This window comes from Electrophorus electricus, chromosome 5, assembly GCF_013358815.1.
Source record: "Electrophorus electricus isolate fEleEle1 chromosome 5, fEleEle1.pri, whole genome shotgun sequence".
Taxonomy (NCBI): Eukaryota; Metazoa; Chordata; class Actinopteri; order Gymnotiformes; family Gymnotidae; genus Electrophorus; species Electrophorus electricus.
The window spans coordinates 1197724-1225000 of NC_049539.1; the positions used below are offsets into that span (position 1 = coordinate 1197724).

General features: G+C 43.8%; 2 long non-coding RNA genes across 2 annotated transcripts in view; both read left to right on the forward strand.

Annotated features, from left to right (window-relative positions):
• The first annotated feature begins 8877 nt into the window (after positions 1-8877).
• The window catches only part of LOC113584477, a 29341-nt gene continuing 10941 nt past the window's right edge, over positions 8878-27277 (forward strand). The window contains exon 1 of the long non-coding RNA XR_003411411.2: positions 8878-9169. This is a non-coding gene — a long non-coding RNA (uncharacterized LOC113584477). The remainder of the gene's footprint in view (positions 9170-27277) is intronic.
• On the forward strand, positions 11766-12819 carry LOC113584476. The gene is made up of 2 exons (XR_003411409.2): positions 11766-12093; positions 12337-12819. It is a non-coding gene; the product is annotated as an uncharacterized LOC113584476 (long non-coding RNA).

The window sequence follows — 27277 nt, forward strand, 5'->3', positions numbered from 1 at the left end:
TTTGTTTTTTACATACACGTATCACTGCAACCCCCGACCCTTCCACATAGCCGGTCTGACCTCAGCATCCCGCATCACGATGTCCAGCTGTGCTGCTCCCACCTGCTTCTCCTTACCTGCGTTTCCTCGCCTCCTATAGCACACACGCATACCGTGCCTACTGTGCCGGGAGCAGGAGAAAACACGTTCAAGACACAGACACATAGCGTGACTACTGCGGTGGGAGCAGGAGAAAACACGTTCACGACAAAGACACATAGCGTGACTACTGCACTGGGATCAGGAGACAACACGTTCAAGACACAGACACATAGCGTGACTACTGCACTGGGATCAGGAGACAACACTTTCATGGCGCTCTGGTGTAGAAGCAATGAAGGCTCGTGAGACGGCCGTGGAGCTCGTGCAGGTTCTGGAGGCCTGAGCCGACCGCGTGGACTCCTCTTCCTTTGCGTTTCCTCCACCTTGGGAGCTTGTTATGGAGTTTTTACTCCTGTTTGTTTCTCTGACTGATTGGAACCTTTAGTTAGAAAAACAAAGCAATGGCGAGGTACGTGGAAGCATGAGACAACTTGGCCTGTAGGCGCCGGAGTTCAGCGGGTTTAAATGAGGAAAAGTGGAAACAGGTGAGCGGAATAACTAACAAGTGGCGTACTAAGAGCGGGGCAGGTGGCAGACGGTGATGGGAGGGGATTCGAGGGCACGTGCGCGTTCATGGCCATGTAACGGCTGAGGCATGACAGTTTCTTAAATTCACTTTGCCTGTCTCTGTAAGTCCCAGGAGCCCTGACACGGCTGCGGAGGGTTTCTTTGCTTCTGGCGACTGGTAGAAATCCTATTCCATCTCGCCTAATGTGCGCGCGTGTCCAGCTGCATACCTAATACGCTCAGTGCTTGGATCTCAGACCTCTGTGTGTGCTGCGCGTAATTGCGCCTTGGCCTGTGTCTCGGGGGTGGGGGTGGTGTGAGAGTGGAGGAGAGTCATGCTTTTCTTTGGCCTCCATCAATTTGATATGCTCATCAATCAATGTGCACCTCTGCCATCTCACAAATTGTGAAACGCTGGTGAACTCAGAGTGAAGCAGAGTGTGACTAGACCACGTGCCGCTGGGATACTCCCGGTAAGGCAGGTATGTGCGTGCTGGAGGCAATCAGAGACTGGAAGAGTCACAGTCCCTCGTGACTGCTACGGAACCATCGATTTCTATTTGTACAAGAAAGCTCCATGACTCTGGCTATGGGAGCTCATGAAACAGTTGATTTGGCACATGGGACATGTCTCGGGCTAGGATCTGTATATCTGTGTGTGGACAGAGAGGCAGTGCGGAGCGAGGCCCAGGTTTCTGCCGCCGTGTGCTGCACGCCCAGGCCCAGCCGTTATCGGTGGGTATGTGAGCAGGAGGGGCGTTCTCTTTTCACCAGCAGATGGAGAGAAGTTTAATGGCCTTGTTTGTGGCTGAAGTCAAACTATATTGATGTTGCAGCCAATCTGAAAAGCTTCCCATCACTCCTGTTGCGTCTTCGTTGGCTTGGTGTCCTCTCAGGTAATGGATTATTCATGTTTGTTTATTTATAGTGGGTCTTCTTACTGCACGGCCCCTGACAGAGCGACGAGCCTCCCAGCGAGGACAGCAGAGGGTGAGGGGAGCAGGACAGGTTTGAACATCTTTCAAGATCTTTTTATGGTTACAAACATACTGTTATTCACAAGCATGGTGTCAATCACAAACATGTTTTGATTATTAACAAGACCTTATATGGTTTATTAACAAGACCTTATATGGTTTAATAGCGAGATCTTATACGGATTATTACAATGATCTTAAATGGATTATTAAACTGGTATTGTATGGACTATTATCAGGACATTATTAAGGATAATTATTATTTATGAGGATTATTATTAAGATCTTATTTGGATTATTAAATGGATCTTTAGGATGATCGCAACGATGGCTCCTTTACTGATGAGATGTACCATGGGAGGTACTTTTACAGTGTTGTGCTACTTCACACGCGACCAGGCTTTAAAACGTCATCGATTATTTTTGATTAACTACTGTACGAGTAACAAAGTAACAAACAAACCCGGTTACTAACATCTCCTGAACTGTCTTCAGTTCAGATGTGAGGCACTACAGCTTCCGTCTCGTCCTAACGCTTTTCTCCTGCTCACACACACACACACACACACACACACACACACACACACCCGCGTACACACACACACACATATACACACACACACACACACACACACACACACACACACACACACATACACACACACACCCGCGTACACACACACACATATACACACACACACACACACACACACACACACTCACACACACACACACACACACACTCACACACACACACACACACACACTCACACCTTTATCCTTCAGACAGCGGGGCTCTGAGTTTTGTCATAATGATAAGATGAGGCTGATCCTGGATCGGTGCACACAGGCCAATGCCGACCTTCCATCTCAGGAATCTTCCTCGGTGCTAAAGTTACGCGTGAGTGAACAGTTTGCGTAACGAGGCCAGGATCACGCTCGTGAATGATCAGGAGTTGGGCAGTGCTCTGCTGCAAAAGCAACGCTCCTCTAACCTCGTCCAGGAGTTGCGTTGTATGGATTAAAGCTGCCATGCGCTCCAATATAACGGCTTTAACGTCTGTGTGGATGCAGTTTCAATGGAGGGAAGAAAGACCACAGTAAACTGGAGATGAAAAACTTCACAATAACTAAAGACATGAAATCAGCTCTAATAAGGAAAAAAAAAAAAAAAAAAAAAAAAAAAAAAAAAAAATATATATATATATATATATATATATATATATATATATATTCAAAGCAAATGTGTTTTTAAAATCGGATCAACAAGGTTTTACTTTTATTTTTAATGTAATGTTATTTATTTTTGTAATTGATTTTTAACAACATGCATCCAGTTGTCCATTGTGATTGTAAATTTTGGTGTGATGCCAAGACTAGTCACAAGAGGGCACTGTAGGTCTATGGCCCTCGCCGTGAGGTTATAGGTTGAGGGTTGACTGACAGAGTAACATGTCTGTTGAATGGAGGTTCAGTTACATACGTTTCCTTGACCTTGTCACACGACCTGGTTTCCTGCTGCCCTTTCATTCCTAAACACAAAACGTTTTCACCTTGGAAATAAAAACAAAAAAATACTTTTGTCAGTCATATCAAGTCGTATAAATGCCAGCTGCGCTGTTTTGGATGGCCTCGTGTCTATCTGTGTGTGACCTGGGGAGTCACATCTTCACCTCACCTCGTCCGTGTGTGTGTCCTGATAAGGTGGACCCTCACCTCACCTCGTCCGTGTGTGTGTCCTGATGAGGTGGACCCTCACCTCACCTTGTCCGTGTGTGTGTCCTGATGAGGTGGACCCTCACCTCACCTCGTCCGTGTGTGTGTCCTGGAGAGTCACACCCTTGTCTCACCTCTTCTGTGTGCACACAGCACGTCACCAGTTTCATGTGTAACCTTGTGTTGCCAAATCTGTTTCCAGTGTCATTAAGGAATGTTAGCTGTGCGGCCTGCTGTAACATGACGTCAGACATTACTAACAGGACAAAGCACATGTGATTAATAGGTTTAACCATTCTGTTAAATGATTAATGCAATAGTTAAATGTTATGTTTTTGATTTCTACTCAGGTTCACACCAAAACTTAATCATCATTTAAGTAAAATTCCCGTGTGGACTTTGTAATTAGTTTTGTTGTGTTTTCTTCTAGTAAAACATGTGTGACCTAAAGCTGTCCTAAACAGCGTTAAGTTCTCCACAGCTCAGCAGCAACAAACAATGACCTTCTGACAGAACTCCTGGGGATACCAGTCCAGATGTCTCTCTTAGCAACAGATATCCAAGGAAACCATGTACATGGGACAAATTGTATCTTGCATAAAAGCCTTTACTGAAAGATCCAGGTGCTCTTGCACATTCGTCAGTACAAAGGAAACAGAAAACCAAGCTGTTTTCTGCTTGAGAGTGAATTAAAGGGCATGTCACACTGGTAAATTATCCTCAATGTCGCAGTTATCATCAAAGGTGTGACACGTTGGAGCTGAAGGTTCAGTTAAAAGACACGAATGTGTTGTGCGTGTGATAAACGGGGGGGGGGGGGCGTAAGTGTGACTAATGTGCACATGACGACCTCACAGCCAGTGCTGAGTCCAGAGGAGTGTGGTACACGGGTTTATACAGGCATGTGAAAGTCTGTGGGTGTGTAGACAGCGAGAGGACCAGTTAGAGCTCCAGAACGAGCCCAGCGCCAGGGACAGGGAATCCATCAGTGCGAAGAGTGTAAGGTTCAGTCCAGGAGCAGAAGAGCGTCTAAAGATGAAGCATGATGGGCACTTTGAGTGTGCTGTAAACACACACAACTTGCAGCTGTACCAGCAAGCATACTTTGTTTATTTACGCAGTGTGTGTGTGTGTGGTTGTGTGTGTGTGTGTATACTATTGTGGTAATCTCTAATAAAGAGTCAGAATTGTCCTTACATGTTCAGAGAAGATTTACATAGCAGAAGAGAAATGGTGAAGCCTCAGGAAAGTGATGAAAGTGCACTCTGCCTGATGTGAGTGACACACCCCTTACAAAGACAGAGAGAGTTTGGTTCTAACTGCTTTAGACTTTCCTACTAACATGTAGCTTCACTAACAGTAAAACTCTTGTTCTGTTATCTAGGAGAGAAGACAAGAAACACCTGCAGACAGTTTCATGGTGCGGGTTCAAGTTCTGCAAACAGTTTCCACAGACTAAGACAGTACGTGTTAAAATCAATCTCTGCATATTTGACTTATTATATATACATTTCTTCCGTAATATGTTTTTATATTTGAGAGCTGTATTTACTGGGATTCATCTCTGCTCAGCACAGTTCTTGCAGGCCTGTTACAGGCATGACAATCTCACTGTTTCTGAACCACAGACAGGTCTCACTATTGCTGCTCATGGCAGTTTTAGTGTAGCAAGACAAGTAGCTTTGCCTTCATACACACACATCTGTCCTTCCCGTGTAGTTGTACACACGCCTGTCCTTCATGTGTATTCGTACACATACGTCTGTCCTTCACATGTATTCATACACACCCGTCTGTCCTTCACGTGTATTCATACACGCTTACGTCTGTCCTTCGCGTGTATTCATATACACACACATCTGTCCTTCATGTGTTCGTACACACGTCTGTCCTTCACGTGTAGTCTTACACACACGTCTATCCTTTGCATGTAGTTGTACAAACACATCTGTCTTTCACGTGTTTGAACTGAACCCAACACTTCGAGGGCCTCGTCTGTCCACTGGCACCTATCTCCCTGTGTGCTCATCAACGTTTACCAAACTGAACTCTTCCAGAACCTTCTCCCCTCTGTAGCAGCCTGCAGAGTTTTTGCGTTCCCATAATTCCTCGACCGTGTAAAGAGCAGAGAACCATCATCTATCACACCAGCGTTTGATGTGAGCTCTTCTCACACAAGATTAAAGTGGAATCACGTTTAAATCAAACCCAGGTCACGCTCCGAGTCTGAGTCTTTGTTCATGGCAAGCGGGCGACGGAGAAATTTCATGAAGGGATCAATTGCTCTTGCGTTGCGTTACATTGGGAATATTTACGTCCACAATGCTGCATGGTGCTCCGGCCTGGTGATCCAGGAACATGTGACATGTACAGCAGGAAGCAGCGAGGTCACCTCTCCCCCTCGAGCCAGTTCAGATTATCCATATCATCACCTCCTGGGAGTCGTCTTCTCTTCCACTAAAGCCAACATACCTGTCTAGTGCTGAAGTACTGAGGTGTACGGCAGGATGGGGAATGCCAAGGCCAGTGTATGAGTGGGAATACAGTGAGATGGAGAATACCTAAGAGTACTACCCCCCCCCCATCCCTCTCTCAGCCTCTCTCTCTCCCTCTCTCTTTAGTTTATCCACTTTTACATTACATAGTCTAGGAATCCCAGCACGCTGTCCGATCTACGGCTGGTCCTTGTTGTGTTTTTGTTCTTGCTGTGTCCTGTCAGTCCAAACATGTAAACAGCATCAGCTTCTGCATAATTCACATCACTGTGTCTCTCCAGTTCAGACACCACACAACCAGTCTGCATTTCAGTTAACACAAAGTCCCATTCATATTTTAATATGCCCTCAAATTGATTCGGTTTTTATAAGATTATACTGACCGCACTCATGCGCTGTGATCAAACAGTGTTTGCCATTGTTACACATAGTGTCTCATTGCCAAGTGCCTGTTTGACCAATAGTCTCACTGACAGGTGTCTGATTAGCCAGGAGTATCTTTCCCAGGTTCCTGATTGGCTGAAGCACCTCTCATGTGTTTTCATCACTTCATTCCTTATCTTCACTTTTGTTCCAACACGACTGGTTGGAACAAAAGTGGAAACAACCATGGACAACTCGCATCCCTCGTAACCTGGGAAACAAACTCACGTGCCTCGTAACCGAGGAAACAAACTCACGTCCCTCGTAACTGGGGAAACGAACTCACATCCCTCTTATCCAGGTAAACAAACTCACATCCCTCATAACTGCGGAAACACTCACATCCCTTGTGGCTGGAGCCTTGGGGCAGTTTGCCTTTGGCACACTTCAGAGATGTGTATGTATCTGACCAAAGGATGCAGGAACTTCTTCTTTTCTTCTGCTTTAAATTACATTTGCAAAAGGAGTGTGTGAATAGCATCATACATCCTCACTTGACAGTATCATGGAAGTGTCAGTCTACCCACTATTATATCCTACATCACTCATTCTCTAAGTACATTACATTGCATACTATACTCCCCGAGGCACAGTTTCCGAAATGCTTACAAGCGTGTGAGTTAAATAAATGACCAAAGCGTAGTGTGGTCTTACCAAATTCAATCATTTGTCACATTACATGAACATACAGTACAGTATGTTCATGAACATCGTCCAGCCCTGCGTCCAGCATCGTCCAGCCCTGCGTCCAGCGTGGCTTCTCAGTCCAGCCCTAGACCAGCGTAACTGTAGCTGTAAGCCCCGCCGTCCATCCTGAAGGCGTGTTCTTTTCATGAAGTCTGTCAGGTCTGCTCACCCTACCCAGAACTCGATTACCCAGAACCCCACACCCCTCCAACCCAATCATTTATCACAGAGCTCCTGTGTATTGCTGTGTTTTCCTGTTAGTCTGTGTCTTTCTAGCTGTTATCCCCGTTGTCTGGTTACTGCTCTCCTGGTTTGCCTCTCACGCTTCACACAGGCTTGTGTCTTAGTCTTTACTGCTTATTTATTTTGACTGTTCCTTTTATCCAACTCTCCATGTCCTGACTGTTGCCTGATTTGTGGGTTATTCTTCTGTCTGTACCGTCTGGTTTTTACATTATTAAATACTCCGTGTTTTATATACCCATGCTTGTATTGCCAGTTTAATACCGCTCCATATGTTCATCAGAAGCTATTAAACAGATATACAAGATGAACTATAGTCATTCAAAATTCATCACAGTCAAGTCCTGATGCCAGGCCAGGGCGAGCGTGCGTTTGGAGTGCTTCAGAGACACGCGTTGGCAGACAGAAGGCCAAAAGCACTGATCCTGAACGCTGCCTCGGTGCCCGACCAGGTAAATGAAGACCGACAGCGTCTAATGAAGACGGAGCATCATCCACAGTTCCAATTTCACAGTCAAACAATGTCCAACGAGCGGAACCGAAGCACGTGTTAGCGGCAGGCCGTACTAAGCGGGGATGGTCGACCCTTCTGGCGTGCCGGCCAGATTCCCAGCTGTGCCGCCATGGCAGGAATTCTCTGCTTGTGTGGTGTTTCGGCTGTGTTTAGCAGCGTCTCTCAGCCTTTAGCTGTGCCTCCCAGCTGTGGTAATTAAAATCGCATGTGAGGTTTTCCAGCAGGACGCAGAAGATCCCATGGATAGAACAAGCTGGAACTTTTGGGGAAAAAGTGTCTTCCAGGATTGTAAGCATTTTAAAACAGACTTGCTAACGATATTTCAGTTGCATTTTGACAAAAGAGAGTTGCACATTTTATTAATAACATTGTCTCTTCTGTATCTGTTAAAGAACAACACATTATGTCAAAGGAACTCAAATATTTACATTTGAGACCATAAAATTGCTGTGCTGCATCATTTATCAGCGGTAGATAATCAATAATCAATAATCCACATGGATGAATGTGCCGGGCATGGGTGTATAATCCCAATGTGCTGGCAGGAGTCAGCGGAACAGCTGTTGTCCCGTCGTACCTGTGAGAGCTACAACAAATGACCTGCGTCCAGCCTTCAGGCAGGCCTCTCTTCTCGTGCGCAATAATTGCCTTCCTAACGCATTTCTGCCCGTGCGTAAAGCAGAATAATTGCGCAGAGTAGCTGGGAACGAGAGCGAACAGGAGAAAGCAGATCGGCTTAAGTGAGTGAGAATGTTTTGTTCAGTTTCCACGACACGTTTCACATTCCTGTCGGGTGCTAAAGCGTTCTGGTGTGCGCGCGCGCGTCAGAGGTGCAGATGGAATCTCTCCATCACTCACGCTCGCGTGTGTCCTTTAACGCAAACCTGCATGGATTTTGTTTCTGCGCGTTTTAAGGCGTATTGCGCTTCCACTCTCCTTTATCTGTCCAGATTGCTTTTGACACATTCGAAATTCACCACGTCTGCAATCAAGCCCCATTTTTCAAACGTGGCTGTTTCTCCGACGCTCAAAAGAACCGTATTCAGATTCAGCACGCGAGCTCTCCCCCCTCCCCCCCTCCCCGCTGACGTCGTGATGCACGCGTTGTCTTCCGCGTGCTGGCGACCAGGCTGATTGCTCGTTGTTCACGCGCTCAGAGTGTGTCACGGCCGCTGCCGCAGACTTCTCCACTTCACGTACGTCACGATAAAGTGTGACTTGGGAGGACAGTCCGGTTCTGAAAGGTAACTGGTCTGATTTGGGGGAGATATGCTTGGTGTCAGCAATCTGCAGATATGGACACGGTTCCAGCGTTCTCCTTAAGCCATGATGAGTTGCTTTATTTATAGCTGCATGGTCAGTGAGTTCTTCATGGCCTCCAGTTTTAACTTGCTTCGTCAGCAGTCATAAACTCCACTTTCTCTCCCGGATGTTTGGAAGGACACCGTCCATGGAGTTAGCTTCAGGTGAGCTGCGAAACAGCCAACGTTACCGCCGCCCATAAAACACAAACGCTTACTTTAATTACATTTACTTACCCTTTAATTACACGTTTATGTCAGCGCCACCGTAAAGTCACGTGATATATAGTAGTTTTTTGTACTTATTGCCACAGTTGGGTTTTATATGACAATTATTTCAAGCTGAATTATTGCTTAAATAAGCAGGTCCGATGTTTATTCCTGGATATAGTAAAAAGATTGTTTTGACTCTTTCGTTACGTGATTAAATGACTGATTGTTTTGGGTTGTTTGTTTGTTTTTGCTTTGTTTGTGCCTTCTTTATCGTCTTTCGGCGGACGTGTTTGAGCCGTGTTAGAGTGCCTACAGCGCAGATAAGACTCAGAGCGTAATTTACGTAATTTGTCAGGAATCCGGACAGGTAAACAGTCATATCAGCTCTGTTGTCAGGAAGAAATATGCAATCAGACATCACGGTCTGACGATGAATCATGACTGAACCTCACACCAGTGGTCCCGCCGTGGATCTGCTCCATGACAATAATGTCGGATTTCATTGTGTTTGAATTCTAATTGACTTGACATGGTCTGACCAGAGTCCTCACCTTACTCTCACAGAGGCATTTACAACCTCTGAGGGGGTAAATATTGGTTACAGTTCAAGCCAATAGCCCAGTAAAATGACCCCAGTGACATTCAATTACTGACTGTGTCCTTTGTGCAGGGTGCTTGCGAATGCTTGTGCACACCCAACCACGGCGTGTGTGTGAGGTGGTGTGGCAATCTCAGGCTGAAGTGGAGGTGTTTCTAACATGCTACTAACATGGGGTTGCATGTGTGAACACGTCTCTCAGTGTGTAGCATGTTCCTCAGTGTGTAATCCTACTAGGCCAATTTCACAAATGGTGAAAGCAGAGAATAAGATCTGAATTCCAGAATCGTTATTTCCAACATGCGTTTCTATAATGAACACAAAAGACAAAATAAGCCATGAACAGTCTCTTGGTTTAAGAGTGCACAAGCAACGCTCCTCTCACAGACTCGGGTAAATGGTTTCTGCATCTTTATCATTCTTTTTGTCAAGGATATTAACTCAACCAATATCAGCTCTGTGTTCTGAACTGGAGAGTATATTTCCTTATTTTGTTTTGGGCCTTTCCTCAGCATGTGCAGCTCTGACTGGGGATATAGGTGCAGTAACACACACAGACACACGCACGTGCGCGCACGCACGCACACACACGCACACACACACACACGCACAGCCCCATTCACCCTCCTACAGCCAATCAGACACCTCCAGCCCATCAATCACCAGTCCCTCCTCCAATCATGACCCACATCCTTGTCCACAGTCATCCATTTACTGATCCACTAGTCCCTCACGACTTGCTTACGTCCCGCACCTCTAACGACTCCAACACAATCAGTTTCTCATTTGCCATTTGTTCCTTTTGTTTGTTTTCTTGTTTTTATGTTGCATTTTGCTCTCAGTTTGCTCTTGTTTGTTTTCGTGCTGTTTTATTCATTCAAATCCTTTTTTGTGGTTTAATCTCACTTGCTTCTTGCTCCTTTGCTCAAAATGTCAGAAATGCAGATTTCTTTGTTCTCACCATAAGCAGAAAGGATGGCCCCTGGCGACAGTATGAAGATAGGGGCAGGTTTTTCCAGTGGTCCTGTGGGGATGGGTGCGCCTTTCTCCTCCAGAACACCACGGCTAACGTATGCTCCAGATCCAGAAAACAACAACATGGCTTCAGTCAAGCTGTAGCGAACGTATCCAAAAAGACACTTTCTACTTTTGGTCCGTGAGACAAACGCTGCAACCTTGAGTGGATTGAATACATTTTGCAACCTTTTCTCCAGAAGGCTGTAACCTCCGAACGGAGAGGGGAGTTCCAGGAGAGGGGAGGCTGACTGTGACCTGCTCTCTCACCTCTCTCTTTACTTTTGGACTCGGTAGATACGGACGTCTGAAAGTGAGTCTAAAGGAATTACTTCTGCACAGACGTCAGTGATGAATACTACATTAAAACAAAAGCTACACTTTTATCCAAAGCAACTTACAATTCTGTCTGAACACAACTTGAGTAATGGAGGGTTAAGGGTTTTGTTCAGGGGGCCAACGGTGGTGGGACTTGAACTGGTTCAGGTACTAGTTCTGCTTACTAGTCCAGTACCTGAACCACTGAGACACCACCCCCTGCTACAGATGGATGTTTATATTAAATAAGTCATCAGTTTCTCATTTTCTTCTTGGATGTCTCAAATGAGTCATATCTTACATTTTATATTATTTTTATTTGAACTTTCTGATGAAAGTGATACTGCGCTGTGTCAGGGTGAGATTCAGTGTGAGGCAGACATCTTAAATATTCCTGTATGGCAGGTTCAGTATGAACGTGGCCTGCGGTGCTGATGTCAGAAGCAGTAGTTGCTGTGTCTGGTGAAGAAACGCGTGTCCTGTAGTGAGCTACGCACTCCCACAAATGTTCAACAAATGTTCGACATCATATACAGTCACTTTGACCTCCTCCTTAACACTTTTGTCGTGTGATTCTGAGCGCAATTTATTGTCCCTTGACCATAATCCCAGATTGCTGCGATGCTCACGAAAGCCCTGAGGATGCTCATATCTCAAGACACTTCACAAGATCAGCAAGTATCATCCCAAATCCCATGCGAATGCTTGTGCATATAACATTCCTGGAATTACCATTTTCCCCTCCTTAATGCCGACATTTTGTTCATGTAAGTATAATGATTCAGAGCTGTCATCTAAAAGTAATACACGTGAACAGATGGCAGCAAAATAAAGTGTCTGAATCCCTGTTCCCTCTCTGCTGCATGTGGCCGTACTGAGCTGAAAGCTGCACTGAAACTCTTAATCCCAGAAGCCTCTCGCCTGCCAACGAGGCCAATTAAGCAGGGTGAGTGATTACCAGTTTCAGTTAATGAGCCTGCTTTGAGTTCGTAGTTTAGTGGACGGCTATGAACCCGTAACCAACACCAGAAACATTTCGTGGCGTTTTGAGCTGAGGGGAGATGAAGAGTTGTTGTTTTTATTTTGATGACAGTTGTTTAGTCAGTGTGTACCTTTTTTAAAATAATTACATAAGATTTCTATAACCAAGGAAAATTCACATTCAGATTAAAAAAATTCTCCTTTTCAGGTGAGCAATGGCCAAGAAAGCAGCACAATCAGACATTGAAATCAGACATCGTCATCAGACATAGACATCAGTGAAGGGAAAGAAAGCAGCACAATCAGACATTGAAATCAGACATCGTCATCAGACACGTCAGTGAAGGGAGAAGTGAAGGAAAGAACACAGTTGTCTTCGAGATCTTTAAACTCAGGAACAAGCACAGCCACACAATTCTGTAACAAATCTCTAAAATCTGATCTAGATTCAAACCCCTCCAGTTTCAGAGGTTTCTGTAAATCAGTCCATATTGATAGCTAAATAGCTAAATTCTGTCTTACCAAATTCATATCATACTTTTGGGTTCTAAATCTGAATATATACACTTGACAGACCTGACAGAAAAGGTCTTAACTGTAGTTATTGGAGGTTTTAATTGATTGAGGAATTACATCCCTGCTCTGGATACCACTGTTTGTTATTATTCACTTTTAAACCTTTTTATCACTTCCTGTTTGTCATTATTTTAAGGACATTTCACAAACAGTCAAATAATTTAAAACTTTACTAAGCCTCTCTAAGACTGATCCCTCTCCCTCTCTCTCTCTCTCTCTCGCGCTCTCTCTCTCTCTCTCTCTCTCTCTCTCTCTCTCTCTCTCTCTCTCTCTCTCTCTCTCTCTCTCTCTCTCTCTCTCTCTCACACACACACACACACACACACACACACACACACACACACACACACATTTTTATATGCACACGGAGTTTCATTTTTTATGCTAGGCCCATTAAACATCTTTCATTATCACCTCTAAAATTAGACTCTAGCAGATATGAGCCACTGAACTCTTGGCCTTGTGGGTAAATGGGGCCTGTTTGGAGAACGGGAGCCCAATGACGTGCCTCTGATTTCCAAAAAAGCTTTTCTTTCCGTCTACTCCCTTGATTCAATTAAGAATGCTCAGATTAATGTGAACGACTTCAGCGATGACTGACGTTAAACTTTTAGATTTTAAAAATTGGGAAAAATGATAAAATGTACTTTCAATCAGGCCCACTCAGCTATGGTGGGGCATTTACATAGTGACATGGATGGTGCCTAAGAAAATTTATCAAGAAAATGTATAATTGTGACAACATGAAAGTTTACTGTTCATATATACCAAATCATGCACAATAACGTCTTATTAATAAAAATCTGCCATGTATGAAGCAGAAGGTGCAGCCAAAACGTCTGTCGTTTATTAGAAAGTCTCATTTATCAGATCATCTGTCGTTTACAGTTTATCAATCAAAAAGGTGTATGATTACATTGTAATCTGCCTCGTCCTCATTATCTAATCTGTCACATCCTCATTATCTAATATGTCATGTCCTTGTTATCTAATCTGCCACATCCTGGTTATCGAATCTGCCATGTCCAGGTTATCTAATCTGCCATGTCCAGGTTATCTAATCTGCCACATCCAGGTTATCTAATCTGCCATGTCCAGGTTATCTAATTTGCCATGTCCAGGTTATCTAATCTGCCATGTCCAGGTTATCTAATTTGCCATGTCCTGGTTATCTAATCTGCCATGTCCTGGTTATCTAATCTGCCATGTCCTGGTTATCTAATCTGCCATGTGCAGGTTATCTAATCTGTCATGTCCAGGTTATCTAATCTGCCATGTCCAGGTTATCTAATCTGCCATGTCCAGGTTATCTAATTTAACAGACATTCTTCACAGGATTCATCATATTCCATCTTTGACTTGGATTCAGATATCTTGGTATCGGCACCTACTGAGAGAATTTCAGGGTTGTTTTTTTTTTTAATCTGTCCAGTTTAATCTGTAATTTGACACCAGAAGAGTAAAGAATGTGGGATTTGTGTTCTTTTTTTTTTAGCTAGTTAGTTAGATCATTTCTTTTCTGAATATTTTGGCCCCTTGAATCTGGGAATTTGAACTCAGTGTTTTGGAAATGTTTGCTGACTGAGCTGAATTTCAGATGTCACCTCTGTTCATTTCATCTGTTCTAGGGAGGTTTTTCTCTGGGGATTCGTTATCTTTTGAGCCGTCGCTCTTCATTCTCTGGCCAGTGTGGCGTACCCGAGAGCATTCATTACCGTAATTCTCACTCTACATATGTTAGGAAAAATTTATTGATTTATATATGTTACAGGTCAACTCATAAGATTCCTGCATGTTTAGGGTCTTATTTGAAGCTATTTTTATGACATTGTAGAGTCTGTCTTCCTTAAGATACATGAAGCTTCCAAATTCTGTCTACATTATAAGTTTGGTAATCATTAATGTTTTTGACTTGCTGTGCTTGGCCTCTGTAAAGTGTATTCAGTGTATGTTGTAAAGATGGTTACGTTTGGTAATGTCAGTAGCTCCACAACGTCCGTAGGCCGATATATTGGACCAGTGCAAATGGCGGGGTTTAAAAATGATCGTGTGGAGGCTGGCTGAGGGGCAGGGTGTGTACTGATCCTGGCAGGCAGGCAGCTCTGAAGGTCAGATTTATCCCATTAACCTGGTCCACCATCTAAAGACAACGCTTATCTACTCTGTCAGAATGGGTTTGTGTGCTGAAACCCCATCATGCTCAACACTACAGACAGACTGCCGGCAGTATTCATCCAGATGCAGTCACTGAGCTACTCTCTCTCCCTCTCTGTCTCTCTCTCTCTCTCTCTCTCTCTCCCTCTCTCTCTCTCTCTCTCTCTCTCTCCCTCTGTCTCTCTCTCCCTCTCTCTCTCTCTCTCTCTCTCTCTCTCTCTCTCTCTCCTTCTCTCTCCCTCTCTCTCTCTCTCTCCCTCTCTCTCTCTCTCTCTCTCTCTCTCTCTCTCTCTCTCTCTCTCCCTCTCTCTCTCTCTCTCTCTCTCTCTCTCTCTCTCTCCCTCTCTCTCTCTCTCTCTCTCTCTCTCTCTCTCTCCTTCTCTCTCTCTCCTCTCTCCCACTCTCCCTCTCTCTCTCTCTCCTTCTCTCTCCCTCTCTCTCTCTCTCTCCCTCTCTCTCTTTATTTACTCTCCACTTTTCTCAACACTGCTTCCGGTGTAGGAATTAACCCCAATGCCTCTGTTCTTCTAGCATCTGTAGAAAATAAAGCAAGCCTCTCCCACCGTAACTCATACTGGTGTGAGGTGCAGTAGGAGACAGACCCTTACAGGCCACATTATGATCGACACTTACCATAACGCACTCCTCCTGCTGAGCATGCCGTGTGGCTCACTCTCGCCCTTTAAAGAAAACCCGCGCCGGCCCCCCGCTCTGCGGGAGCGGGTCAATGTCTCTGTAAAGAAGGGTCTTTGGAGACGGGTGGAAATCAATGAGCCATTTTCACACCACATTCGTCGTCTTGTTTGCATTCGCCTCCTCAGCAACGCAAACCCTTTCCCCGGACGTGCCGATCCTCACACCCTATCAGTAGGAAGGAACTTTTTACAGACAAAGAAATTGGTTTAGAAACCTCAGCATTTGTCCTCTTGGTTAATTGGCCAGGCTGCACTATTAGTGCCAAAGGTTTCTCGGGGGAGGGGAGTTGTAGGTTATGTTTAAACTCCCATAGCAAATATTAATTTAATGCATTCCCATATCTAAGGCTTAATCTATAAGCCTTGTGAGAGTATTGTGGCAACTGGAATACATATAATGAAACACGAAGGATGATGTGATGTGTTTTAAGGTTTGAAAGGGTAAGACAAAGAAAATTATACTAGTGTGATTAATTTTATTTAATTATGTTTGGAGACTTTTTTGGCCACATTTCACAATAGAAAAGGAACGGCAGTACATGATGCGCTAGTGATGGGCACTATCTCCCTGGTCTGATAAACGTGCCCTGTGCCCTGTGCAGGGTGTTTGGGGGGGTGAGATTATAGGCAGTGTGAGATTCGCATCCTAGTCCACCCCACCCACACACTGGCACTGCTGATGTGTGCGATCTCGTGTGGGGCATTGCATCGGTTGCAGGCTGGTTTGTGCCGGGTGCGTAGCTGAGTCATGTCTGCACAACAGTGTGTTGTAAATGTTTTTGCCTCACGATCATTTTGAAGGAGAATTCAGGCGCTCGGCAGTTTCACGTTAAAGAACATGTAAGGAAGCTCAGAGGCCTAAGGTTCCAGGTACCCCTCACAGCACGAACACCTTAATAACTGCGAAACGGCCAAACCGAAGCACCAGTGGACATGTTTTAAATATGTTACTTATGTGATCCTTTCCGTTTTGTGAATGATGCAAATCATCTGGTGCTTAATCAATTCACGATGCCTGGCACCCACGAGAAATGTTAAAAATAAAAGCCGTTGTCAGACTCACCACAGCTACACATGTAGTTCCGGTGTCCCTAAATACTCTTAAGATAATGTTTAGACTCTGAAATGATACATTTAAGCCCTATATCCCTAAATCCTCTTGAAATGACGGTTAAGCTCTGACACACTGACTGACAGTAGAGTGTATTTTGTCATCCACTGTTCCATCATTTTTGGTGAACTGCAGCTGGTTTTGCCTCTCCAGCTCTCTCTGGTTCCTGCAGGGCTTGTTTGGCTGTCTGGGTCTTCTTCCCTGCGGCCTTCCTGATTGGTGCAGCCGGCGTGGAGCTTAGCGCTGTCGTCAGGGCCCGGGGAAGGAGGCTGCCAGTGACCAGCGTGAGGAGGTTTCTCTGAGAGAGTGGAGAGAGGATTCCGGAGACTTACGCAGGCTTTGTTGTGACTTATTAACAGAGCTTAGAAATAATGCAAAAAAAGCCAATTTACAGGTCTTTTTACAATCATTTCCCAGTGGTCTAATCTTAATGTTATTTGTCTCAGACGCATACAGACGCACATTCTTACTGAAGAGACACTAGACCAATCAGTTGCATGACCTCTTTGGCAGCAGTGGATTTTAAAGAAGACCTGTTTAGGATAGCGGAGAGTCCAGGCGTTTGTCCTGGTATCACTAGTGAATGTCAGCATGAATTGAGGCGAGCGGAGCAGAAAGAGCTCTGTCCTTCTCCTTCATTCCACCAGAAGTTTCATCAGTGTGCCACCCATAAAAGTTGGGACAGCAGGGAAAATGCTAATAAAACCAGAAAGAGGGGGTGACTCGTAAATTCTATTCACCACGTAGGATATTGAAAAAACGACGGTACATTATGCAGAAGGATCTCAGCGTAGAGACGGATACTGGAAGGGAATCAGTCAGTCAGAACTAGAGGGTACAAAACCCTGAAAGAGAGAAAATCTCATGGCACTCACAATATTGCAACGTCGCTGTCCAGCCTTGTCTAAATAAAGGCTGTTTAATGGAGATTTTCTCTTTTTTACTACAGTACATTATATGATGTTTTACTATGTGAATTAAATTGTTTTTGGAAACCTTTCCAATCTGATGGGGACAGTCGAGTGTTTAAAATTTACACGTGCAACACATGCCTTTAATAACATGTGAAGCGTTTGGCCACTGGAGACAACAGAAACAACAGCTTATTGAGTTTAGCCTGTGCTTCATCCTCCAGTTGCTTCATAATGCCCCACGCAGTCTCAGGTCAGGGCTGCAGGCAGGACGGTCTGGCGCCCGCCAATCCCAGCTCCTGTTTAGCTCCCGCAGGTGGCAGCGCAGGGCGTCCCACTCTGGTCTACGCCGCTGCGTCTCACCAAAGCTTCTCCCTGATGGCTTTTTTGGGTGCTGTTTTGCTTTGCTGTTTCACTTTTCATTAAATCAGTTCTCACTTCTGTCTTGCTCTGTGTAACTCTGCTTATGCAGCTGTGCACTCGTAATCCGGTTGGAAGGTGATTTAATGTTGATGGAAAAAGCAAAGATGTTCTTAGAAAAGATGGCATGTGGATACAGCATGACGCTCATATATATATATATATATATATATATATATATATATATATATATATATATATATTTATTTATTTATTTTATTTTTTTTAATGGTGCCCTCAGAGATATGCAAATGACCCACGCCATTAAGAAAAGGCCCACCAAATGAGGCCAATCTGGTTTCATTTAGAGTTACAGTCTGGTTATATGTACAGCTTCCTAAACGAAAGAAGCAACCAGCCTATAAATAATATGAGAATAAAGATGTTAGTGATGCAATTGTAAAACTCACAGGAGGTGCAACTTGTGCCTTTAACGTTAATCTTAACCCTAACCTAATCCTAACACTAACCCTAACCATAACACTAACCCTAACCTAATCCTAACACTAACCTAACCACAACCTAACCCTAACCACAACCCCAACCCCAACCCTAACCTTAACACTAACCTAATCCTAACACTAACCCTAACCTAATCCTAACACTAACCTAACCCTAACCTAATCCTAACACTAACCCTAACCTAATCCTAACACTAACCCTAACCTAATCCTAACACTAACCTAACCCTAATCACAACCTAACCCTAACCCCAACCCCATCCCTAACCTTAACATTAACCTAATCCTAACACTAACCTAACCCTAACCTAATCCTAACATTAACCTAACCCTAATCACAACCTAACCCTAACCACAACCCCAACCCCAACCCTAACCTTAACACTAACCTAATCCTAACACTAACCCTAACCCTAACCTAATCCTAACACTAACCTAACCCTAACCTAATCCTAACCCTAACCTTAACACTAACCTAATCCTAACACTAACCTAATCCTAACACTAATCCTAACCCTAATCCTAACCCTAACCTAATCCTAACCCTAACCCTAACCTAATCCTAATACTAACACTAACACTAACCCTAACCTAATCCTAACACTAACACTAGCCCTAACCCTTGGTCCAGAGCTACATTCAGGCAGACTTTACACATACGGTATAAAGCCTGTAGATCTCTTCTTTCCCCATACTGGGAGATGGTTCCTAAAAACAAACAAATCTGCCTATTCTTTTATTTAGAACTCTAGAAAATATCAATATTAATAATGATCCGGAAGCTTTTTAGAGAAAGTAATTATTTGGCTTTAAGAATGCTGAATTTGGAGACAATTTTGTTCACGACATGTATTGAACTGGGCCAGCTGGCTTTTTTGTTTCGTCTCGTTGACCCCAGTAAAGGCTGTGCTTCTTACACCTTTTTCACATACAGCCCCATTAAAGGGTTCACTTCCTGTTCGTAAAGCCAGTGAGAGAATATCCACGTTGCTAATGATATCATTAATAAACGCCCGACCGGCCACTGTGACATGGCAAACAAATACTTTAAATCATCCTCTCTTCTAAGAATGGAACAAAATGATCAACAAACAAAAAAGCTATAAATGGAGGCAATGTCCAACTATTCAGAGACTTTGAAGAGGAAAAGCTGTTTTAATAGACCTGTTCTAATAGGCTACTTTCCCTTGAAGAGCCAGGCTAGCCTGAGCGTTATCTCACATACGTCAGCTCTGAGGAATGGAGGCCGGACCCTGACTGAACCCTCACGCTGGGCAGTGGTACAGGGAAGTGCTTATATGGTGCTACTATGCTCGTAACACATGGCAAGGTGAGTTTATGCATGTAGCACATTTCATACCCAAGGAAATTTTTAAAAAAGTATCTAAAAACAATCTAAGACAGTATGGAAAACGGTTGCCTTTAAATAGAAAATTAACTACTTTTAAAACAATGTGTGTAATTTCTAATGCTCTTAAATGACATAAAACAGAAATGTATAAAGGTCAGTTTTGCTTGGAGTGCACACAGGAAGCTGTGTGTGTCTGTCTACACCTGTGGTTTCAACTCGTGGGAACACATTGTGCGCTAATCCCTTTGGTATAACTCTGAGATCCGTTTCATAAATAGTACCACCTCCCTTAATGTGTTATTGCCACTGTATCACCCTGAGAGATATCGGCATTGATAACAATGCCATTCAAAATATAAAGTAGTTATCTAAGTATAATTAGCCTTTCATGGTGTGTGTCTCTATTGAAGATTCCTCTGTGCAGTTTAATTGAAAGTGTCAAGCAGTGTGACCAACGTTGTGAGGCCGACAACAAAATTATACAGTCGGTGAAATGGAGCTCGCCTGGAATTGTCAAGTCAGAGCAAGCAGCTAAGACAGAAATAACATTCACAAGGAAATAACATTCACAATGAATTTGCACAACAGAATAGTTACTTGAACCCTCTTCCATGAGGTGTTTTGTACTCCAAAAGAAACCGGACTTTTAACCAATGGAGTAAGATGTTCAATATCAGTCAATGTTGTTTCTTTTGGATTAAAGACATTGTTACTCAGTTGTTCATTCAGTTTTGTGTACTTAAGCTTAGTTTTGTTGTAGCATTTGTCTGAAGAAGACTGGAGAGTTTCAGCAAACTTTAACAATTAACAATTAACTTCAGCAGTTTGAGAGCAACTTACCAAACTGGCAAGTGCAGTGTTTTGAATGTAGTTTGAGATTTAGTGAATAATGATCTGAATTAAGTGTGTTGATGCTGAGATGTTATAACACCAGTGTGTTGAAGCCAAGATGTAATAACCGGTGTGTTGAAGCTGAGGTGTAATAACACAGGTGTGTTGGAGCTGAGGTGTAATAACACAGGTGTGTTGGAGCAGGGATGTAATAACACAGGTGTGTTGAAGCTGAGGTGTAATAACACAGGTGTGTTGGAGCTGAGGTGTAATAACACAGGTGTGTTGAAGAAGGGATGTAATAACACAGGTGTGTTGGAGCTGAGGTGTAATAACAGGTGTGTTGAAGCAGGGATGTAATAACACAGGTGTGTTGGAGCTGAGGTGTAATAACATAGGTGTGTTGAAGAAGGGATGTAATAACAGGTGTGTTGAAGAAGGGATGTAATAACACAGGTGTGTTGAAGCAGGGATGTAATAACACAGGTGTGTTGGAGCTGAGGTGTAATAACACAGGTGTGTTGGAGCTGAGGTGTAATAACACAGGTGTGTTGGAGCTGAGGTGTAATAACACAGGTGTGTTGGAGCTGAGGTGTAATAACACAGGTGTGTTGAAGAAGGGATGTAATAACACAGGTGTGTTGAAGCAGGGATGTAATAACACAGGTGTGTTGGAGCTGAGGTGTAATAACACAGGTGTATTGGAGCTGAGGTGTAATAACACAGGTGTGTTGGCGCTGAGGTGTAATAACACAGGTGTGTTGGAGCTGAGGTGTAATAACACAGGTGTGTTGTTGCTAGACATAAAAAGCAGGTGCGTTGTGTCTGAATGAAAACCCTGGAGTCTAAGCAGGCTAGGTTTTATCTTGTATGAGGTGTCTTCTCCCTGTGTCTCATTAACACAGTATCAGGAAAGACACATTAAATCATGTCCCTGTCTAATTATTTCCTGTCCTCTGTCTCCAGTCCATCACATCAAGTCCTGCTGTTGTCCCTGCACCTGTGAAATGACCAGTTTGACAATAATGACAATAAAGGACCCTCTGTGTCCCCGCAGTAGCATCGGTGCCTCGCCTCTTGGCGAGGCGTTAGGGACAGGCCTTTATTCTGGAATGCAAACTGTTCTCAGCTCTTTCGTCAGCTGTCCATCACACAGGAGAGCTTGCTGAAAGGAGAAGGATTGTGGCATCTACTGTGAGTTTTTGATATGCCGGCATCTGCTGCCTCGCTTATCACCACTGTCCTACTGTCTGGTAATTTCAGCTTGGCCAGCCACACATGTGCTCTACTGCACTCTCTCTCTCTCTCTCTCGCTCTCTCTCTCTCTCTTGCTCTCTCTCTCTCTCTCTCGCGCTCTCTCTCTCTCTTGCTCTCTCTCTCTCTTGCTCTCTCTCTCTCTCTCTCTCTCTCTCTCTTGCTCTCTCTCTCTCTTGCTCTCTCTCTCTCTCTCTCTCCCTCTCTCTCTCTCTCTTGCTCTCTCTCTCTCTCTTGCTCTCTCTCTCTCTTGCTCTCTCTCTCTCACGCTCTCTCTCTCTCTCTCCCTCTCTCTCTCTCTCTCTCTCTCTCTCTCCCTTCTACCTCTCCCTCTCTCTCTCTCTCTCTCTCTCTCTCTCTCTCTCTCTCTCTCTCTCTCTCTCTCTCTTGCTCTCTCTCTCTCTTGCTCTCTCTCTCTCTCTCTCTCTCTCCCTTCTATCTCTCTCTCTCTCTCTCTCTCTCTCTCTCTCTCTCTCTCTCTCTCTCTCTCTCTCTCTCTCCCCTATATTATAATCTCCAGAGACATTTATGGGAGTCATTTCCAATTATGTCAACAGCAATCAAATGCCTGATTGAACCCCAATATCAGAGTTTTCATGGTCTTAAATGACTTGTGACATGATTGGTGCTTCATTTTGTGAGTGGTCTTATGGTGTGAATGCTTAATAATTGTAACAATACTTAGAACTCGCTCCATGTGTTATCTGACACAGTTATACAACTTTTTGACTTCACTGAATTGTGTTCACACTTCATTTGAGTAAATAATGTTAGCTAGCCAGCATTACCTGTGAGTTAGCTAATCACAAATGTATAGAAGTATTATACAAGACTGATAAAACTAGATGATAACCTTGCTATGCCACACTATAATGTGCTATAACCACGCTATAAGCACTATTTAACTCCTATTCATAAAGTGAACAAGTTTGGTAATTAGTGCTCCAGGTAACAGCCAATCACAATCGACAGTGAAGTGAGTCCATAAATATGACAGACTCACGCCGTGTGACACATGACTGATGAGCCGTGAGACCAGTGTTACTCTGAAAACTGCCAGTCACCTAAAAATGGAACGCATTTGTAACTCTCACCAAAACAAGAACTGCCTGGTTGCAGGAGTTGGAGTTGATGGCCTGAGTTGTTCTTCTAAATCCTGGCAGAACAACAGAACTGTATCTCTACTCAGTCTGTATCTGTTTGGTTTCTTCCTCTGTCACATCTAAATTTGAATTTCTTATGACAAAATTCATGGCATTCTCAGCTCTTGTTCAAGCAGGCCGCCATCCTCTCGTGTGCTCCTGCTGTTGCCTCTGCCATCACGCTCGCGTCGCCATCACGCTCGCGTCGCCATCACGCTCGCATCTCCACCACGCTCGCGTCGGCATCACGCTCACGTCTCCACCACGCTCGCGTCGGCATCACGCTCGCATCGGCATCACGCTCGCGTCTCCACCACGCTCGCGTCTCCATCACGCTCGCGTCGGCATCACGCTCGCATCGGCATCACGCTCGAGTCTCCACCACGCTCGCGTCGGCATCACACTCGCGTCGGCATCACGCTCGCGTCTCCACCACACTCACGTCGGCATCACGCTCACGTCGGCATCACGCTCACGTTGGCATCATGCTCTCTCCAGACAGACCAAAAAGTGCCTTAACTTTGTTAATAAGGTAAATGGGTGTTTGTGTAGAATTTTGATGTTGACATGCATGTGAGACCAAACACTGTTAGAGAAATGTTTAAGTTCAAGTTCGGTTTATTCGTCACATACATAGTCATACACAGTATAACACGCAGTGAAATGGTGAAATGATTGTCCTATCCACCTCAGCTACTTAACCAGGATAGTTACTGCCAGACTAGATGAGGTAGCCCACTGTCTAAGGGCAGTGGTAGCTCAGTGGTTAAGGTGCTTGACTTGTAATTGGAAGGTTGCTGGTTCAAACCCCACCACTACCTCATTGCCACTGTTGGGCCCCTGAGTAAGACCCTTAGCCCTTAATTGCTCAAGTTCTGCTCAGTCATACTTGTAAGTTCCTTTGGATAAAGGTGTCAGGTAAATGGCCAAAATATCCATGTTCATGAATGAAGAAACCATTAATGTCATGTTAAATCAGGGGATATGTTTTATGAATTTGACCAAAGTCATTTTGGATCATCACCAGTTTTCTTGTAGCACAGTTCACTTCTGCAAATGTATAAAATCTCTAAGGAGTTGAGAAGAAAACAGATATAAGACAATCTGGCTAATGGAGAACAGAACATTTACATGCTTTAAGTGTCAACAGTTTAAGCTCATCACAGAGTGGCCATCCAAACCCAGCCCAGTGCTAAATCTGTTCTTGGCTGCGAGGTGTGTGCATAAAGAGTCATGCATGAGGTAGAGGACTTGTAGCTAAAGGAAAAGAGCTCGTGCTGTCTGCCTAGGCCATCTCACTCACTGCAGGTGCTGGTAATTGCTGTGTGTACAAACAAATAGACGTTGTTTGCATTATGGCCATATGGCTGTGATTCCAGCTCCTCTGGGGGACACGTTGCTAGTGCTTTAATGCAAGATGCAGGTAATATGCTGATTTTGGGGAGAAGTGAATTCTTCACACAGCAGCTCTTCTTAAAGTCGAGGGCAGATGGATGGTGCTGTTCGTGGTTCTGAACTGTTGACGGTTCTCCAGATATACCTACAGGGTGAGCGTATCTTATGTGCCCATTCACAGCACACAGAAACACACAGTCCCTGAGAGACACCATCTCATGGGCCTGCGTGTCTCATTTTCAGAAAGGAAGGTGTTTTATTTGAAAACGCCTCAGAATAATTGCATACTTTATATGCATGGTTGATCTGAAGGTTCATATTGAGGAAACCAGGCTCCGCATTTAAAAACTGTGTATCTGAATTCGACAAACACAGGAGGTTGTTGTTTTGCTTTTAGCATTTACATTAAAGCCACAGTTAAAATACACATATTACCAATAATGTAAATGAAAGCTTATTGAGAAAGATTTGGAGAAATCTGTGTGTTTGACTCTAGTTTTGTTTAGTAAAGACGTCAACAAGAATAACAGTAGGAGGTAGTAATAGAAGGGGCTAGTAGAATAGTATTAGGGGTTAGTAGAGTAGATAGTAGGAGGTAAATTTGAATAAATGTGAGTATCTGTCCCATCTGTCATTGGATGTGTGATTGTCCTATGTACACTATTCTATACTGTATATCGAAATATCAGATTTGTCCTGGAGAATGTCCAATCAGACTGCAGATTTTTCAGAGGCTTGTGTGTAAGTAATATCAGGTTATCTCAGCAGAGGAAGCAGAACCTTTCCTAAAACAACACCCCCCAAAAAAACCAAGCTAAAGAACCCTAGCTTTCAGCAAAGGTATTGCTGTGCTTAGCTGATTTTTAAGCCAGCTGGCAAAATCTTCCATTCCTCTCAGAATGGATCATGTGTTTGTCTTGCACTGTCTAGGCCTGATTTTGCTTTTACTGGCATCATAATTGTTTCTGAAACTTATTTAAAAACTGTAGCAGGAGGGTAGGTGTGGTTCGCTATGATGTGTATCTCTACAGCTAACATTTAGTTTTTTTAATAAAGTTGGTTAAAAAATAGACGGGTTTAACAGTTTGCAAAATTTGAACATCAGATTTTTCAGAGAGTAATTTTGAGAGAACATGCGAAGGTTTAAATGCCACAGAATTAATTCTTCAGTTCAGTGCTTACACAAGACACTGAAAAGATAATTCACAGTTTAGCACAGAACAGCAAAATTACAACAATTTAGGAATAAGACTTGCACTAATGGAAACCACTCATATAGCAAAATTAAACAAATCCAAGTTTTAACAAAGGTCACTTTGAGAATTGCGCACTGGTAAAAAAAGTCCATTATTATGGGTTGCCATGCCGCTGGCTTTGATGCGTCATGTCCAGTCTGGTTTAACATCTATCTCGGCACTTTTACCTCTTCCTGTGGGGTAAAGACAGGAAATGTCTGGAGAAGTGAGGAAGCAGTGAGGCAGCCAGCTTGGCTCGCGTTACGCAGATGAGCTACTGAAGTACTGAAGCTGCCATTCTGAAGATCAGGAATGTGTAATAAATCAGGAATGTGTAATAGATCAGTTGATTGTAAATGGAACTCTCCTAGACTGCAACCTAAGCATTATGCAGTTATTTGCTAATTACCTGCTTGGTGTGTGTGTGTGTGTGTGTGTGTGTGTGTGTGTGTGTGTGTGTGTGTGTGTGTGTGTGTGTGTGTGTGTGTGTGTGTGTGTGTGTGTGTGTGTGTGTGTGTGTGTGTGTGTGTGTTTTGGGAGGTTTCCAAGGTGACTTTAAAATCAGAATGCTGCACCTGAGAGCACAGATAGCAAATGGTGAGCAGCTTCATGGTGAAATTGTATAAACCAGAATTACTGCCACATCCCAATCCATCTCTGTTCAACTATGTCGACACAGAATGCTTGAAATTTTCTTTCTGTCTCCCAGGTTGGCTGCAGTGACAAGATCCAATGACTGGGCTTAAATTTGCCTTAGTGTATGATGACAGATGTTCCATTCTGGATTATATAGTCTCCACACCCCAAACTGCTAGCCTATAAGATCTGACACTCTTAGGAGCTGACCAATGTGGAGACCAGGTAATCCGTATCATTGTGTTTTAGGTTTGTGGCATCACGTGCTGTCTCAGGGCCACTGGGATTAGGCTTTTTCTTTGTTCTCAATCTGCATTTGATTGTGGTTTTTAACTATTCTAATTTAGCCTTATTTCCCTTAATTTAGAAGAGTTCTATCCGAGGTGATTAATATTAATGTTTGCGTGTGGTGTGGTGCCTCTGTTATGTTTTTGCTGTGTTTTTGCTTTTTGGTGCTTTTAATGACAGGTTATGCCACATGTAGGTTGTGGGAGGAGTCACCTTGAGACAGGGGGCATGTCTCTAGGACTCTGAAAGCTCAACCTCCAGCATAGATAATGTGATTGTTGACAGGCCAATTCACTTATAATTCACTGCTTCTTTAACGCAGTCGTGAGTTTGGACTGATGTTGCATGGTCTAAGATGTAGCCTTGAGTTTGGACTGGTGCTGTAGGGTCTAAGACACAGCTTTGAGTTTGGACTGGTGTTGCATGGTCTAAGACGCAGCCTTGAGTTTGGGCTGGTGCTGTAGGGTCTATAGTGATATGCTATCATAGGTTCTTGAAAGAGAGCCACACGTCAGTACTGTTAGCTCTCTCTAGGGCGGAACAGTTTCAGCTGGACTGTTTTTACAGAGAACATTTAGAGTTAACAAAATGGTTTTTACAGCTATCTCCTTTGTTGTCATTTTCTCCTGTTTTTCCTTTTAGCAAGTCAAAGAAGATCTGTTGTTTTTGTTTTCTTTATTTGTAGAGAA